The sequence below is a fragment of the Eleutherodactylus coqui genome, chromosome 3 (assembly GCF_035609145.1).
Source record: "Eleutherodactylus coqui strain aEleCoq1 chromosome 3, aEleCoq1.hap1, whole genome shotgun sequence".
In the NCBI taxonomy this organism is placed as follows: domain Eukaryota; kingdom Metazoa; phylum Chordata; class Amphibia; order Anura; family Eleutherodactylidae; genus Eleutherodactylus; species Eleutherodactylus coqui.
Genome location: NC_089839.1, coordinates 13,694,709 through 13,710,973, shown reverse-complemented (window position 1 = coordinate 13,710,973; position 16,265 = coordinate 13,694,709).

Genomic DNA, 16,265 nt, shown 5'->3' with positions numbered 1-16,265 from the left:
GCCTTTCAGTAATATTTTTTTCATGCTGCAGTGCAGCACAATACCGCTCTCACCGTGAAAGTGCACTCAAATAATTCCTAGCCTGCTGTGAACTACCTCATTTATACCATTCTCTGTATGCAGTGAATTAGACAGTGGTCTCATCGCTAAACAGTACCGTAATATTACCGAGGCCACTACAAAGTATTTCAGCTCTGCCGCTGTGCAGAGCGTCTCACAATACCCTTTTCTTGATGGGGTTGAGATAGCTGCAGTTACCAGCACTATCCACTGGCTTTCTAGTCGTCTCCCACTCCACACAGCCTCTGTGATCTACAAGTCTCTGCAAGCAGTAAATTACCCCTAGGTATCAGCGCAAGACAGCGGGTTACTTTTTTCAAGTCCCAGCATAGAGCCTCCGCTATCTACAAGTCTGTGTGTGGTGAATTAAGGCCCAGTTGTCATTGCTGTACAGTGGGGTAATTTATTTGGGCCCTGCTCTATTCTTAATCTGCTATGATGAGGTGTAGGGGTAAGGGTCAAGGACGTCCAAGTGAGGGTGTGGGCACAGGCCGAGTTTCTGGTCTAGTTGAATCACAGCCGGCTGCTGCAGGATTAGAAGAGAGGCAAGTTTCTGGGGTCCCCAGCTTCATATCACAATTAATGGGTCCACGTGGTAGACCTTTATTATAAACAGAGCTGTGCAAGCAGGTCCTGTTGTGGATGGCAGAAAATGCATCCAGCAATCTATCGACCACCCAGTCTTCTACACAGTCCACTACTCCCGACCTAGGGACTGCAACTCTGAATCCTCTGGCTGCTGCTCCTCCTTCCTCCCAGCCTCCTCACTCCATGAAAATGACATATTCTGATGAGCAGGCAGACTCCCAGGAACTGTTCTCGGGTCCCTGCCATGAGTGGGGAAAAACTGGTTCCTCTCACTGGAGGAGTTTGTGGAGGGGGAGTTTGTGGAGGGGGAGTTTGTGGAGGGGGAGGAGTTTGTTAGGCCTACTGAGGACAGGGCTTCAGAGGGGGAGGCAAGTGCAGCAGCACAGGTTGGAAGAGGCAGTGGGGTGGCCAGGGGTAGAGGCAGGGCCAGAGTGAAGAATTCCCCAAAGCAAGCCTCCGTGCAGAGGGCTAGGTTTTCAAAGGTGTGGATGTTTTTCAGTGAGAGTGCGGACAACTGACGAACAGTGATGTGCAACCTGTGTTGCACCAAGATCAGCCGGAGAGCCACCACTACTAGCCTCATGTGCAGGCATATGATGGCCAAGCACCCCACAAGGTGGACAAAGGACGTTCACCACCTCTGGGTCGCACCACTGCCTCTCCCCCTGTGCCCCAACCTGCCACTCAGATTCAACCCCCCTCTCAGGACACAGGCACGAGCGCCTCCCGGCCTGCTCCCACACCCTTACCTCCGCTGTCCTCGACCCCATCCAGCAATGTCCAGCTGTCGCTAGCGCAAGCCCAAATAGGCCACCACGCACCCCACACTCAAGCTTTAAACGTGCACATTGCCAAATTGATCAGCCTGGAGATGCTGCCGTACAGGCTTGTGGAAACGGAGGCATTCAAAAACATGATGGTGGTGGTGGTCCCATGCTACTCGGCCCTTAGTCGCCACTATTTTTCCTGGTGTGCTGTCCCAGCCCTACACCAGCACGTCTCCCGCAACATCAATCGTGCCCTCAACAATGCGGTTACTGGGAAGGTTCACTTAACCACGGACACGTGGACAAGTACTGGCGAGCAGGGCCACTATATCTCCCTGACAGCACATTGGGTGAATTTGGTGGAGGCTGGGACCGAGTCAGAGCCTGGGACCGCACACGTCCTACCCACACCCAGAATAGCGGGTCCTTCCTCGGTTCTGGTATCTGTGGCGGTCTATGCCACCTCCTCTAAACCCTCCCCCTCCCCCTCCTCCTCCTACGTAACCTCTACCTCTCAATTAAGAAGTGTGAGCAGCACGTCGCCAGCAGTCTGTATCGCGCGGCAGCACAGTGGTTGGCAAGCATCAGCAGGCTGTGCTAAAACAACTCAGCTTAGGTGACAAGCGGCACACAGCCCCCGAGCTGTTGTAGGGTCTGACAGAGCAGACCGACCTCTGGCTTTCGCCTCTGAGCCTCCAGCCGGGCATGGTCATGTGTGACACAGCCGTAACCTGGTGGCGGCTCTGCAGCTTGGCAGCCTCACACACGTGCCATGCCCGGCCCATGTCTTCAATCTGGTGGTTCAGCAGTTTCTGAAAAACTACTGTTGGGGGTCACAAGGGGACCCTTCAGCTGATGCTGTCTGCTTCCCTATTAGTCTGGATGCGAGTACTCGAAGGATTCAATGGACAACCACACCATATGTAGTAAACCAAGTGAATGCCTAATTTATTAAACAAGCTCAGAGTTTATATAAGAAATTGCTCACGCAGGGTACGAGATGAAACATTTCTTTAGATAAAGACAAAGTCTCAGCACAGAACATTAATAAAAAAAAAAAAAAACTAATTATCAAACAATGTGTCCTTCAACAAGTTACAAAGATATGCGTTCACGTATTGTGGTTAAGCTTATCTTGGGAACAAGACCTTGACAGTCTTCCTAGAGCGGGTGAGAAGCAAAACATAATGATTCAGTAAGATACAACTTATATTTCTCTATTTAGCTCTTGACTTACCTAAAAACCAGAATTAATCCCTCACATTTCCCCCATTTGGACATAGGGTCCACCATCATACTAGGTACTTCACCCGAGTGGTGCCGGCTCCTGCCAGATTCCCAGTGCCATGTGGTGGTCCCAAGTCCACCTGGGTTAAAGTTTTTAGCAAAAGCTTGTTCACTGCAACGGGTGACACAGGACATGATTATCTTTATAGCAACATATATTCTATATATCAAAGCCTTTACCTGTTGATTGTGGCCAGTTAGATTTACCTGCCACCAGGGGAAATCAGTCCAGCCGGCGAGGGGTATACCAGCCGTGGTATTCCACAATTCCACGTTCCTAGTCTCATTGTTGGCGGAGACATCGTTGGTGTCATTTGTCCATGCGAGCAATTCTTCTAGTGTAACAGGAACAGCTAGGAAAGGAATACTAGTGGCAGTTACTGGTGCGTGTGTGCAAATCCAACAGTCCTTCACCTGTGAAGTGTTCAGTCCCTCCATCAACGTCTGGTGGTGTCTCACAAAATGGTGCTAAGTCCATTCCCCATTCTGCACCCTCTCATAGCGGGCAAAACAGGGTGTGAAAATTCCCATTAGTCCCAAGACAGGCAATAGTTCCTTCATTTTGTCTCCTCAGGTGGCAAAACTTTCTTGCAATGAGAAGTGTGGATCCAGGTGCCTTTTCCTTCAACTTTCACCGAGGTAGGTGGGGTCAGCAGGACTTGATAGGGCCCCTTGAATCTGGGCTCTAGGGATTTCCGGACATGCCTCTTTACGACCACCCAGTCTCCAGGTTGCAGAGAGTGTGAGCCCTCTAAGTTGTCTGGGTCTGGAATGGAAGAAAACACTAGATTGTGTTACTTTCAGTTGGTCACACAGGTGCTTTACATATTCAGCTACTGTCATAGCCCTGCTGTAGGGTCTGTGGATGATACAGCCCCAATCTTGGCACAGAGCCAAACAAAACTTCATAAGGGGACAGACCTGTCTTTCTGTTGGGTGTGGTACGGACTGAATACAGTGCTATGGGCAAGCACTCTGGCCATGGTTTCTTAGTCTCAGCCATGGCTTTCTGGATTTTTAACTTGAGCGTACCATTTAGTCTTTCCACTTTGCCTGAACTCTGCGGGTGGTATGGAGTGTGAAATGCTTGTTCCACCCCAAGGGCTGACATTACCTCTTGCATCACTTCACCTGTGAAATGTGTACCTCTGTTACTCTCGATTCTCTGGCACCCCAAATCTACATACAGGTTCTGACAGGAGCTTAAGAGGCCCACGCACATGAGGACATACTCATACCTGCCTCATTTGGGAAGTTGAATGTAATCTATCTGCAATCTCTGAAAAGGATACAGTGGTCTGGGGGTGCACTTCCGAGGGGTCTTCACTACTTGACCTGGGTTGTGCAGGGCGCACACTTCACATGCCTTCACATATGCCTTCGCCATCCTGTCGAACCCTGGAGCATACCATACCTTGTCTACCACTGAAACCATAGCATTCCTGGAGGCATGCACCTTACCATAAGCTTACCAAGTCCGCCACCTGCGGGAAGGCGGCTTCCGACAAACACATTCTACTTCCCATTCTCCACGTTCCATCAAGATACTTAGCACCTGCCTTGGTCCACTGCTCTACCTCACATCTCGTGGCTGTGAGCCCTAGGTCTGAGGGAACGGTGGGACCAGAATCTACCTTGTAGCACACGGGGTCTTGTGTCCTTGCCAGGAGGGCAGCAGCCCTGGCTGCCTTGTCTGCTCTATCATTGCCCTTGTCCTCTGGCGACTGCCCCTGCGTGTGTGCTTTTACCTTTATGGTGGCCACCTGTTCTGGCAACAGTATGGCCTGCATTAGTCTACCTACCGCAACACTATTCTTAATAGGTTTACCTTGTGCCGTGAGGAAGCTCCTGGACCGCCAGATGGGTCCATAATCATGTGCGATGCCGAACGCGTACCTAGAATCAGTGTAGATGATGGCAGTGGTACCTTTTGCAATCGTACAGGCCTCAGTCAGAGCACAGAGCTCAGCTCCTGAGCTGACATGTGTGGCGGCAGTGGTTGTTGTACCAGTATCTCATTCAGTGTGACTACTACAAATCCTGTTACAAATTTTCCTTCATCATTCAGGTATCTGGATCCGTCCACAAACAGCTCAAACTGGGGGTTCTGCAGGGGCTTATCTGTGACATGCACGAACCCAGCCGTTTCCTGGGCCATAAGAGCCACACAGTCATGCTGGTGTTCGGCATCAAATGCCTCCTGCTCGTCAGTCAGAGTTGTAAAACAACTGATCTCCTGTACTTACTCCCCCATTTGAATCTACGTCACCTAATGGAAGTAAGGTGGCTGGATTCAAGGTGGTGCACCTTTTGGAATGAGAGGTTTGAGGAGGAATGCACTGCTAGTTCCATTTTTATCTGTCTTGCAGGGGACAGATGATGACGGCTTACCTGAGTCAGGATACCATGTATGTCGTGGGGTATAGACCACCATGGTGTGATCTAGTACAACATCAGAACTTTTGTCCAGTAGTGCCTGAACTGCCAGAACCGCTCGGACGCATGATGGGGATCCTCTGGCCACCGCGTCCAAATGGGCACTGTAGTATGCTACAGGGCGCTTTTTGTCACTATGCATTTGTGTCAGTACAGCGGTGGCGTGTCCCGCCATCTCAGTTAAGTACAGCTGGGTTTGTCATAGTCTGGCAGCCCCAGTGCGGGTGCACTGGTTATCTGTATTTTCAGCTGATGGAAGGCTGATTCGGCCTGTGGGGTCAGGGCAAATGGCCGTGAACCCAGTCGTACAGAGGCTGCATGGTCATGGAGGCAGAGCATATCCATGGCCGACAGTATGAGACCAGTCTCAAGAAGGTACGCAACTGGGCATGGGAGGTGGGAAGTTGCATGTCACTTACCACCTTTGTGCGTTCCGGCGTCAGGTGTTTGGTACCTGGACCTAGGCAGTGGCCCAGGAACACTATGTGGGACTTGCAGAACTGAAGTGTCTCTTTGCTGGCTTTGCAGACACTCTGATGGAGGAAACACAAAAGGCTTAGTGATGCATTGAGGCAACTATTTGGGTCATGAGCACACAAAGGTAAGTCATCAACATACTGCAACAGGGCAGTGCCCTACGGGACTGGCTAGGCGTCCAATACCAGCTTCATGCATCTGGTGAACTGGTTTGGGCTATTCTGTGCCCCTTGTGGCAGCACTGTCCAGCAGTACTGCTTCCCTCTGAAAGTAAATGCAAACAAATACTGACAGTCTGGCTGGCCCTTTATACCCTTTTTCTTAACAAGGAACAAAGGGGTATTGGCTGGGGAGACACATTCCTTGAGGGCTTCAAGTTGACATAGAGACGGTGTCTGCAATTGCATCTTCCTGGGCATGTGCCAGGGGGTACTGACGGACCATGGGGGCTTTTCCCCTTCTTCTAGGTAAACCATTACCGGTGGGACTGACAGTCTGCCGAGGTCCGTCTTACTGGTAGCCCAAAGGCTTGAATTAACGACACTAAGAGCTTGTTCCTCTGCGTGCGTGAGCGTGAGGACAGGGAGAGGTGTCACTAGGTCTGCTGCCATCCGACAGAAGGTCGGGTGACTTTCAGACCTGGGGTGTATACGACCCTCACCGGACGGGTGAAGTTTGATACAACATCCCAAGGGTCCCATCACATCAGTTCCCAATATGCTTTCAGGACCTTCCAGCACAAGGAAGCGAGTGAGGCATCGCGACCCTTTAAACATTACCTCTAGCAGTTCAGTTTCTGCCAGCTGAATTGGCACTCCTGAAACCCCTTGCACAGTCTGCGTATTTGTGGAAACAGGGATATTAAGATCTCGTATTACCTGTGAACTGAGACAGGATTTTGTAGCCCCAGTGTCTAAAGGCACTTCCCCACCTCCTATGGAAACAGGTTCAAAGATCTGAATGCCTCTGTCTTCTGCTTCCAATAGGGACACTGGGGCGGGATTGCCGGGACTTCATTGGGACGGATTCGAACGATGCGGCGCGTTATCGCTGCTGGGAGTGGCGTCCTGATCTGTCTCCTGGTCACAGGGTCTTTTGGGACTACGGCAAGGTAGGCCACCTAACCAAGGATTGCCGTTATTATAACACTTGCGTGTTTCTTTGTTGGGTCAGGCAATTGTTGGCATATGGCCATCTGTTCCGTCATGTTCCACGGACACCAAGCTGAAGTGCTTCGGTTGACCGTGGTAGAGTGGGCAGGGGTTTGGGGACACGCAGCGCCGTCCTCCGATAAGTCTGGTGCGGTGGGAGTCATCAACGTGGTGGTGGATTGTTCTGTGCCATACACAATGGGATACATCTCTTGTTGTCTAGGCTTAGGAGCCCCGCAAACAAAACATGTCTCCCTGTGTTCTGGTTTGTCCGCAGTGAGGGCAGTCCCAATAGGGCTTCCTTTCTGAGGTGCAACTCTGATAGTCAGGGAGCGCATTTCCAGAGGCAGGCAGAACCGGATACATCCTGGCTGGATTGGGCACCGGGGATGCATACACGAGTATGCCATCATCCCTCTGTTCACAATCCCACCATTCTACATTTACCTTTCTACTATATTTTATTATGGCTTCTATTCCTTTTTCTAGACCGGCGTCTCTGATATCTTTCACATGCTTTTTCCCGTACTGTTGCCAGAACTCATAGTTAAAGGTTCCCGCCTTCCTATCTGTTTATATACTTTATTGGCTTGCCTACAAATGACCTTCCCTTCCCCCTTCTCTTATTATCTCAATGGGTGTCAGGAAAGTCTTAGACTGTTCGGACCCCATTCTGACTATGGACTTACCTCTTGATTTACCACTATCACACAGTATTGAGGATGCACACAGCTTCCTCTGGGTAAATCTGGCGGTCACACAGACCTTCTAGTCCCTTCTGCCAAGTCCGCAACTGGCAGGACACTTATTTGTACTATGGACTTGTTCCCTGTTTTTACCTCAATCACACAGTATAAGGATGCACAGAGCTTCCTTTGGGTAAATCAGTTGATCACACAGACCTTCTAGTCCCTTCTGCAAAGTCCGCAACTGGCAGGACACTTATTGGTCACACAGACCTACTTACGGGGATAGGGGGACCACGGCTTGCCTTGCTGGGCAGCTTTAGGCCACCTGCAGACAAGCGGGTCGGATCCGGCGGCGAGAATTCTCGCCGCAGGACCTGACTCGAGAGCCTGCAGTGACGAGCGCGTACTCACCCGCGCCTGGCAGCCCCGGCTCTTTCATGTGCCGGCTGCCGGGCAGCTGGCGCATGCACAGACCGGAGCCGGCGGCCGGGTGAGTGACGTAGAGTCCCGCACAGAAATAGGACCGAGAATGGCAAGTCAAGGGCTTACCTTACACCGGTGTTTTACAGATCTGGGGTCCCACAACCTCTAATCCGACTGGTCGGCAGGTAGGGTCATCGGGTATCGGCTGCAGGTGAGGATTTTAGCTTCTGCCCCACGTTGGGCGCCAAGAAATGTTGGGGGTCACAAGGGGACCCTTCAGCTGATGCTGTCTGCTTCCCAATTAGTCTGGATGCGAGTACTCGGAGGATTCAATGGACAACCACACCATATGTAGTAAACCAAGTGAATGCCTAATTTATTAAACAAGCTCAGAGTTTATATAAGAAATTGCTCACGCAGGGTACGAGAAGTAACATTTCTTTAGATAAAGACAAAGTCTCAGCACAGAACATTTTAAAAAAAAAACTAATTATCAAACAATGTGTCCTTCAAGTTACAAAGATATGCGTTCACGTATTGTGGTTAAGCTTATCTTGGGAACAAGACCTTGACAGTCTTCCCAGAGCGGGTGAGAAGCAAAACATAATGATTCAGTAAGATACAACTTATATTTCTCTATTTAGCTCTTGACTACCCTAAAAACCAGAATTAACCCCTCACACTACCCACACTTGTCTGACCTGCTCGGCAAGGTGCACCGCATCTGCGCACATTTCCGCAAGTCCACCACGGACGCTGCCACCCTGAGGACCCTACAACATCGGTTTCAGCTGCCAGAGCACCGACTGCTGTGCGACGTGCCCACACGGTGGAATTCTACGCTTCACAGGTTGGCCAGGCTTTGAGCAGCGTAGAGCAATAGTGGAATACCAACTCCAACATGGGCGGCGTAGTGGTAGTCAGCCTCCCCAATTCTTTACCGAGGAGTGGGCCTGGATGACAGATATCTGCCAGGTCCTCAGAAACTCTGAGGAGTCTACCCAAATGGTGAGCGGCGATGCTACAATCATTAGCGTTACCATCCCGCTGCTTTGCCTGCTGAGAAGTTTGCTGCAAAGCATAAAGGCCGACACTTTGCAGTTGGAACAGGAGACGGGGGAAGACATTATGTCGCTTAATAGCCAGACCACCCTCATGTCTATATCTCAGTGCGTTTTGGAGGGGGAGGAGCAGGAAGAGGAGGGGGAAGAGACAGCTGGGCACACTGCAGAGGGTACCCATGCGGCTTGCCTCTCATCTGTTCAGCGTATATGGGCTGAGGAGGAGGATCCTGAAAGTCCTCTTCCTAGTGAGGATAGCCATGTCTTGCATACTGGTACCCTGGCACACATGGCTGACTTCATGTTGGGCTGCCTTTCTCGTGACCCTCGCGTTAGACGCATTTTGGCCAACATGGATTACTGGGTGTATACTCTTCTCGACCCACCGTATAGGGAGAACCTTTCCACTCTCATTCCCGAAGAGTAAAGGGGTACGAGAGTGATGCAATACCACAGGGCTCGGGTGGAAAAAGTGATGCTAAACTTCCTATCTGACAGCGCTAGAGGCAGACGCAGTTCTGAGGGCGAAGTGGCAGGGGAGGCACGGGGATCAGGCAGCATGTCCAGCGCAGGCAGGGGAACACTCTCCAAGGCCTTTACCAGCTTTATGGCTCCCCAGCAAGACTGTCACCACTCCCCAGTCGAGGCTGAGTCGGAGAGAGCACTGTAAAAAGATGGTGAGGGACTATGTAGCCGATCGGACCACCATCCTCCGTGATGCCTCTGCTCCATACAACTATTGGGGGTCAAAGCTGGACACGTGCCACAAACTTGCGCTGTCCGCCCTGGAGGTGCTTGCCTGTCCTGCCGCTAGCATCTTGTCAGAGAGGGTGTTTAGTGCAGCTGGGGGAATCATCACGGATAAGCGTACCCGCCTGTCAACTGCCAGTGCTGACATGCTTACACTCATAAAGATGAACAAAGTCTGGATTTCCCCAGACTTCTCTTCTCCACCGGCGGAGAGCAGCGAAACCTAAAGATTCTTTTCGCTGCAACCGGAGAAAAAAAGCATTCTCTAGCACAGGAAAAAGAGGGGGAATTAGCTTTGTCAATCACTCTCTGATATTATTACTCCTCCTCCTCTTCCTCCTAAAACAGCGTGTCATCATGCTGAACTGCCAATTTTTCAGTGACCCAAAAGGCTCCACTTACAATTTTTTTTTTTACAATTTTTCAAAGTTTCAAAAGTATTGTATTGATACTTTAACAGGCAGAAACCATTTTCTTTTCACAGGGCTGCCTCCAGGCTCTGTTACAAATTAAGCAACAGCGAGCTGTATCCTTAAAAAATATTTATGGGTTTCACCTGCCCTCTCGGTTGAGCAATTTTGCAGGGGTACACTTGTACTCTTGGTACACTAATTTTTCTGGCCCTCGCCTATACTGTTATCTAACTAATTTTTCCCGCCTTCTCCTACACTCATGGTACACCAATGTTTGAGAGGTCTGCCTATACTCTTGCTACAGAAATGTTACTGGGGTCTGCCTATGTTTCTGCTACAGAAACGTTACTAGGGGTCTGCCTATGTTTCTGCTACAGAAACGTTACTAGGGGTCTGCCTATGTTTCTGCTACAGAAACGTTACTAGGGGTCTGCCTATGTTTCTGCTACAGAAACGTTACTAGGGGTCTGCCTATGTTTCTGCTACAGAAACGTTACTAGGGGTCTGCCTATGTTTCTGCTACAGAAACGTTACTAGGGGTCTGCCTATGTTTCTGCTACAGAAACGTTACTAGGGGTCTGCCTATGTTTCTGCTACAGAAACGTTACTAGGGGTCTGCCTATGTTTCTGCTACAGAAACGTTACTAGGGGTCTGCCTATGTTTCTGCTACAGAAACGTTACTAGGGGTCTGCCTATGTTTCTGCTACAGAAACGTTACTGGGGGTCTGCCTATGTTTCTGCTACAGAAACGTTACTGGGGGTCTGCCTATGTTTCTGCTACGAAACGTTACTGGGGGTCTGCCTATGTTTCTGCTACAGAAACGTTACTGGGGTTTACCTATACTGTGGGTGCACAAAGACTTCCCATTGCAGTGTTTTGGCACAAATACACTGACTTGGGTAGGGTGCAGAGTGCAGATGGCTTTCCCCTTGCGGTGCTGATTGAGCTATCTGACACCTACACAGAATGAATTGCGTGGGCACACATGTATTTCCCATTGCTATGTAACTCAGGGCACCTTGGGTCACACAAGCTGGAGGCTGGGACTAAGCCTGACCCAGGGCCCACTCGCATACTTCCCACACAGACTATAGTGAGTCCTGGTCATGGTTTCTTGGCCTTGTAATGCCACCTCCTCCTCCTGCTTGGGGTCAGGGAATCCGCACTAGGCAACATGTATTTTCTCTCGTGTTACCACAGTTATCTGAGGCACTGGTTTGGGCCAAACAAAAGGAGCGTTACTGCATTAATGAGACGTTCACAGCTGTACTAGCATCGGAGTCTGCTTTATGCCCACGATTGCTGAGGGTGTGTGCAGAGGCCGAGGTCTGGGGGAACTGCAACTTCAACAAGTTGAGCCTGTGGAACTTGGTTCTGGTTAATCTAGTCTTTGGAGCAATGAAAGCAACCGCAACTAATTAAATGAGACAATGCTGTACTAGCATCGGAGTCCGCTTTATGCCCACGATTGCTGAGGGTGTGTCCTGAGGCCAAGGTCCTTGGTGGAGTGGAAGTCTGCCATGTTTGGGCACTGTAATTGCTTCATGTTTAATACTTTCCTTGGGTTCCTTTGGCTCACCTATGCTGTGAGTGCACAAAGACTTCCCATTGCATTGTTTTACCTGTCTGGCACAAATGCACTGACTGACTAGGGTAGAAATGAGGGCCGAGGCCCTTCGCAGGGTGAAACTCCGCCATGTTTGGGTGCTCTGACTTCCTCATGTGTAATACCATGCTTGAGTTCCTTGGGCTTGCCTATGCTGTGAATGCACAATGACTTCCCATTGCGTTGCTTTACCTGTCTGGCACAAATACACTGACTAGGGTAGAAATGTGGGCCGAGGTCCTTGGCGGGGTGTTTGGGCGCTCTGATTTCTTCTTGTGTAATACCATCTTTGTGCACTGACCGCATAGGCCAGTCCAAGGAACTGAGACTTTTTCCATTGCGGTGTTGAGCTATCTAACACCTACACAGAAGGAATTGTGTGGGGACACATGGATTTTCCATTGCTATGTGACTCGCGGCACCTTGGGTCACACAAGATGGAGGCTGGGACCGAGCATGACCTGGGCCCGCTCACGTGCTTCCCACACAGAGTATTGCTGCATTGTGGAGATGTGTAGAAGTGCTGGCACCTGAGTCCCCTTTATGCCCACATTTTGCGGCTCCTGACAATTTTGTGACAGAGGTGGCACAGGATTGGAATGATTATTGTACGTCAATTTATCATCAATTCTCAACAGCATTGTGTGCTATCACCCACACTTTCAAAGAGGGTCGCTGCCTGGCCCTGCCAACCCTCTGCAGTGTGTGTGCCTCCGGTTCCTCCTCATCGCAGACGCACTTAGCTACACCACCCTCATGTCTGTTTCTATGAAGCGAGCGTGTGGCATGAGGGCAGCTGAAGGCTGCGCAGGGACACTTTTGTGTGTGCTGTGGATGCACGTTCGTGCAGGGGGTTGGGCAGCATGTAACCCAGGAGAAGAGGCAGTGGTGTCACCCGCAGGCAGTGATTGTCCTTGGTTGCAGGTAGTGTGGTGCTTGGGTAAGGTGTGCCTTGCTAATGAGGGTTTGTCTGAAGTAAAAATTGTTAGGGGGGGGGGAGGACTCCAGACTCTTGCCCCCATTGTGGCTTAATAGTGGGACCTGGGAGCCTGGGATGCAGCCCTGCATGCTGCCCCTGCCCTTCCCTATCCATTTCTGTGGTGTCTTCATGACTTTCGGATGTTTTCTAGTTTTTCACAAGTGAAGACCTATGCGGAGCATCAGTCATATACAAAAATGCTCAAGTCGCCCATTGACTTCAATGGGGTTCATTACTCGAAACGAGCTCTCGAGCATTACAGAAAGTTCAACTCGAGCAACAAGCACCTGAGCATTATGGTGCTCGCTCATCTCTAATGTTCACCATTTTGCATGGTTCTCTGCGTTACCCATGTGGAGGTAATCATGTGACATCAGCAAGTGAGAGAAATAGATTATGTACGTAAAACTTGGACGTTAATTCTTTTGTGCTTAGAATTGAATAATCAAGTTGGGACCCATTAACTTTTCCTATTTTGGACATAATCTATGCTTGTGCCAAATTTCATGTTTCTATGACATTGGGAAGTTGCAGAATTAGTGGCGAGTCAGTGAGGGATTTTGTCTAATATATATTATATTTTATATTATATTTTTTTAAATAAATTCTAATAAATTTAGATATACTGGGGCTACTGATACCATTAATGGGGCCACGATTACTAGTGGGGTCATTATTAATACTGAGGTCACCCTGCATGTGGCAGCATACCTCAAGTTGACTTGGCAGAAATGCTGCAGAATGTCCCCAGTGGAAAATTTTGCAACATTTCCGCAACCAAAACCCATTTTGATTGAAATTCCTGACAGTTGCAAAAAAATTAGCACCATTACATGGCGTTAGTGATCATTTTGTGCCCACAGCTGATTTCATACTATGCGGTGCTTCCTGCTGTCAGTGCTCCCCGGCATCCAATTTCAGCGGGCTGTAGTCACGTCACCTGACCAGCAGCACTGGAAACTGGAAGCTAGGGAGCACAGACAGTGGGAAGCCTAAAGGGGAAGTGAGAGGGAGCACCACATAATGTGAAATCAGCTGTGAATGCACTGCTGACTTTCAGTCAATGGTTATTGGATGTGAAAACATGGGATTTTCTGCTGCGGACATTTCACAGCACTTAACCCTCCTCCACATGTGAACCTACCCTAGATATGCTGCCACATAGAGTGGCCACAGTGGCCCTGTTAATGGTGCCCATACTAATGGCTCTTCTGCTAGTGGCCCCAGTAATAAGTGACCTTCAGTGACCCCAGTAGTAATGGCTCTCCTGCTAGTGGCCCCAGTAGTAGTAGTAATGCCCCGTTGTGGACCTCCAGATGGGCAGCAACCCAGCAAGCATTTCACGCACTTCATCTGTATCTCCGGTCCGGCTGCCGCTCTACTTGGTCATGCGGCAGCCTCTAGCACACATGTAAGCTTGCTATTACATAAGCACTAGTGTCAGCTGCTGTTGCTCGCGTTCTTCTGATAATTGCCGGGCTGCAAGAGCAGTTAGTGTTTAATACATGATCGTTAACAGCTTGTAATGGTGCTAATTGCTGTCAGCTGTCAGGAAGATGCTAGTGGCAGCCTCTAGTGCTCGTATAATAATATTGTAAGGCTGCTTTTACACGGGGTGGAATTACTTCACATGTTGCACCTAAATCCACAGCTTACTCTGCCACTACGAATTCTGCACTAAAATCTGCCAGTCTCGGGGCTTATTCAGATGACTATGTGTAAATATGTTCGCTCGTACGGAATGTATATTCGCATGAATGAATGTTTAACATGCTTGTCTCCCGATCATAATTGGCGTCTCTAAAGCCATTCACACCGTGCGCTGCAGGGAGCATGTAAAAAAAAGTATCAGGAGTGTGCCCTGGGGACCGTCTGTTCAGATAACTGGGACTGAAGACTTCTTAACGGGAAAGTGACTTTTGGTCAGAGTGTGTATATGTAACCACGTGTGAAGAAAATAAGTTAATCCAAGGTATGTGCCTGACAATATCAATGTATGTGAACTCTGAAAATCCCAAACCCTGAGTGTGAGTAAAGACCAACCGTGGTTGTTGAAAACTATTCTCTTGGCCTTGAACTTATTTTACACCAAGTGATCAACTGCTTGTGAAGAGGTACTGGCGTCACGTAAAAAAATCGTTGTAGACCTCTACTAGCATTTACTTTGCCTGTCTTGTTTGCACTGTGTGTGTCCGAGCTGGGCCATGCAGACACTGCTGTTAGGACAGATCATGGAGCCACCCATGACAAGCATCACAGTTCCCCATTATCTCCCCCACAATGGTAAACCCTCAGCCCAGACGCCGCACAGGTTAATTCTGTTTAAAGAGCTAAAAGTTTAAGGGAAAGGGACACTACCTGGGGATATAATGGCTGCATACCGGTAGGAGGGGTCGCCTTCTGCAGGTGAGGTGAGAAGTTGCCTGCCTGTCCCCTTTTTTTTAATCTTATTACAGACTTGCGTGTGAAGGCGTACAGCTGTTATGTCATGCAAGATGGCATTTTAGTCCATGCCTGGGAGGTTTAATACGGAAGGTCCCCAAGCCAGCGGAAAAAAGGCGGGGCTTTCAGACAGTTTTTTTTTGTTTTTGTTTGTTTGTTTGGGTTGTTTATTTTTATTTTTTTTTCCCTTTTGGATAAAAATAGTTAGTTCAATTGCTGGAGGCTATGGATATGCTAAAACCTTTGTTTTAAATAAAGCTGTGGCCTACCCCACTTACCCATAAATTGGTGTAGCGTTTGTTTCATTTTGGGGGGGAGAAGTTTAGTTAGGTTTTATCTGTTATTCCTGTTCCATTTCAAGACAGCCAATGTATTAACTGAGGACTGGTGCGGTGCTGTTGGGCAAGAAAGCAGCCATGTTTCTCTAAGGCTGCCTGTCCACGGGCGTTGTGGTGATCCGCCGCCCGGGAGTGAGAGCCTGCAGGCGGATCTCTACGGTCAGCCCTATCTGACAGATAGGCTCATCGCAGTGTGCTGCGATTTGCCGCCCCCCGAGCTGAGAATCGCAATCACGCTCTCCATAGCAATGCAATTCAAACTCTCCTGTGGACAGGCAGCCTAACCCTATACAACATGTTTAATCTGTGCCCTTGTGTCAAAGAAACCTTCTGATCCTCAGATTGTGCCTCATGTCTTATCTATATGATGCAGCATATGTGACATATTTCTCTTCTTTGTAGACCAGCGAGGGCCAGAAAGCTCGGATGACCCCAGTGCCGCAGATACAGAATATTTCCTGAATCAGATTCACTTGCACAAGAGAACAGTCTTCCCTGAAGCGCAGCAGAACATTTTAGAAGCTTTATTCAAAAAGAAGCCATATCTGAGTTCTACAGAAATGGAGCAGCTGGCAAATCATCTGTCTGTCTCACGACGAAAAATCCAGGTACGTTCCCTCCATATGTACGACTTTTTGATCGCCTTTTATTTTTTACTTTTTTTTATTGGAGATGAGGTGACCAGAAAAGTGCAATTCTAGCATTTATTTATTTTTGGTCTACACTTACCATGCGGTCATATGATGTGGTTTTTTTTTTTTTTTTTGGTTTTTTTACTTCGTTTTTTTTATATATA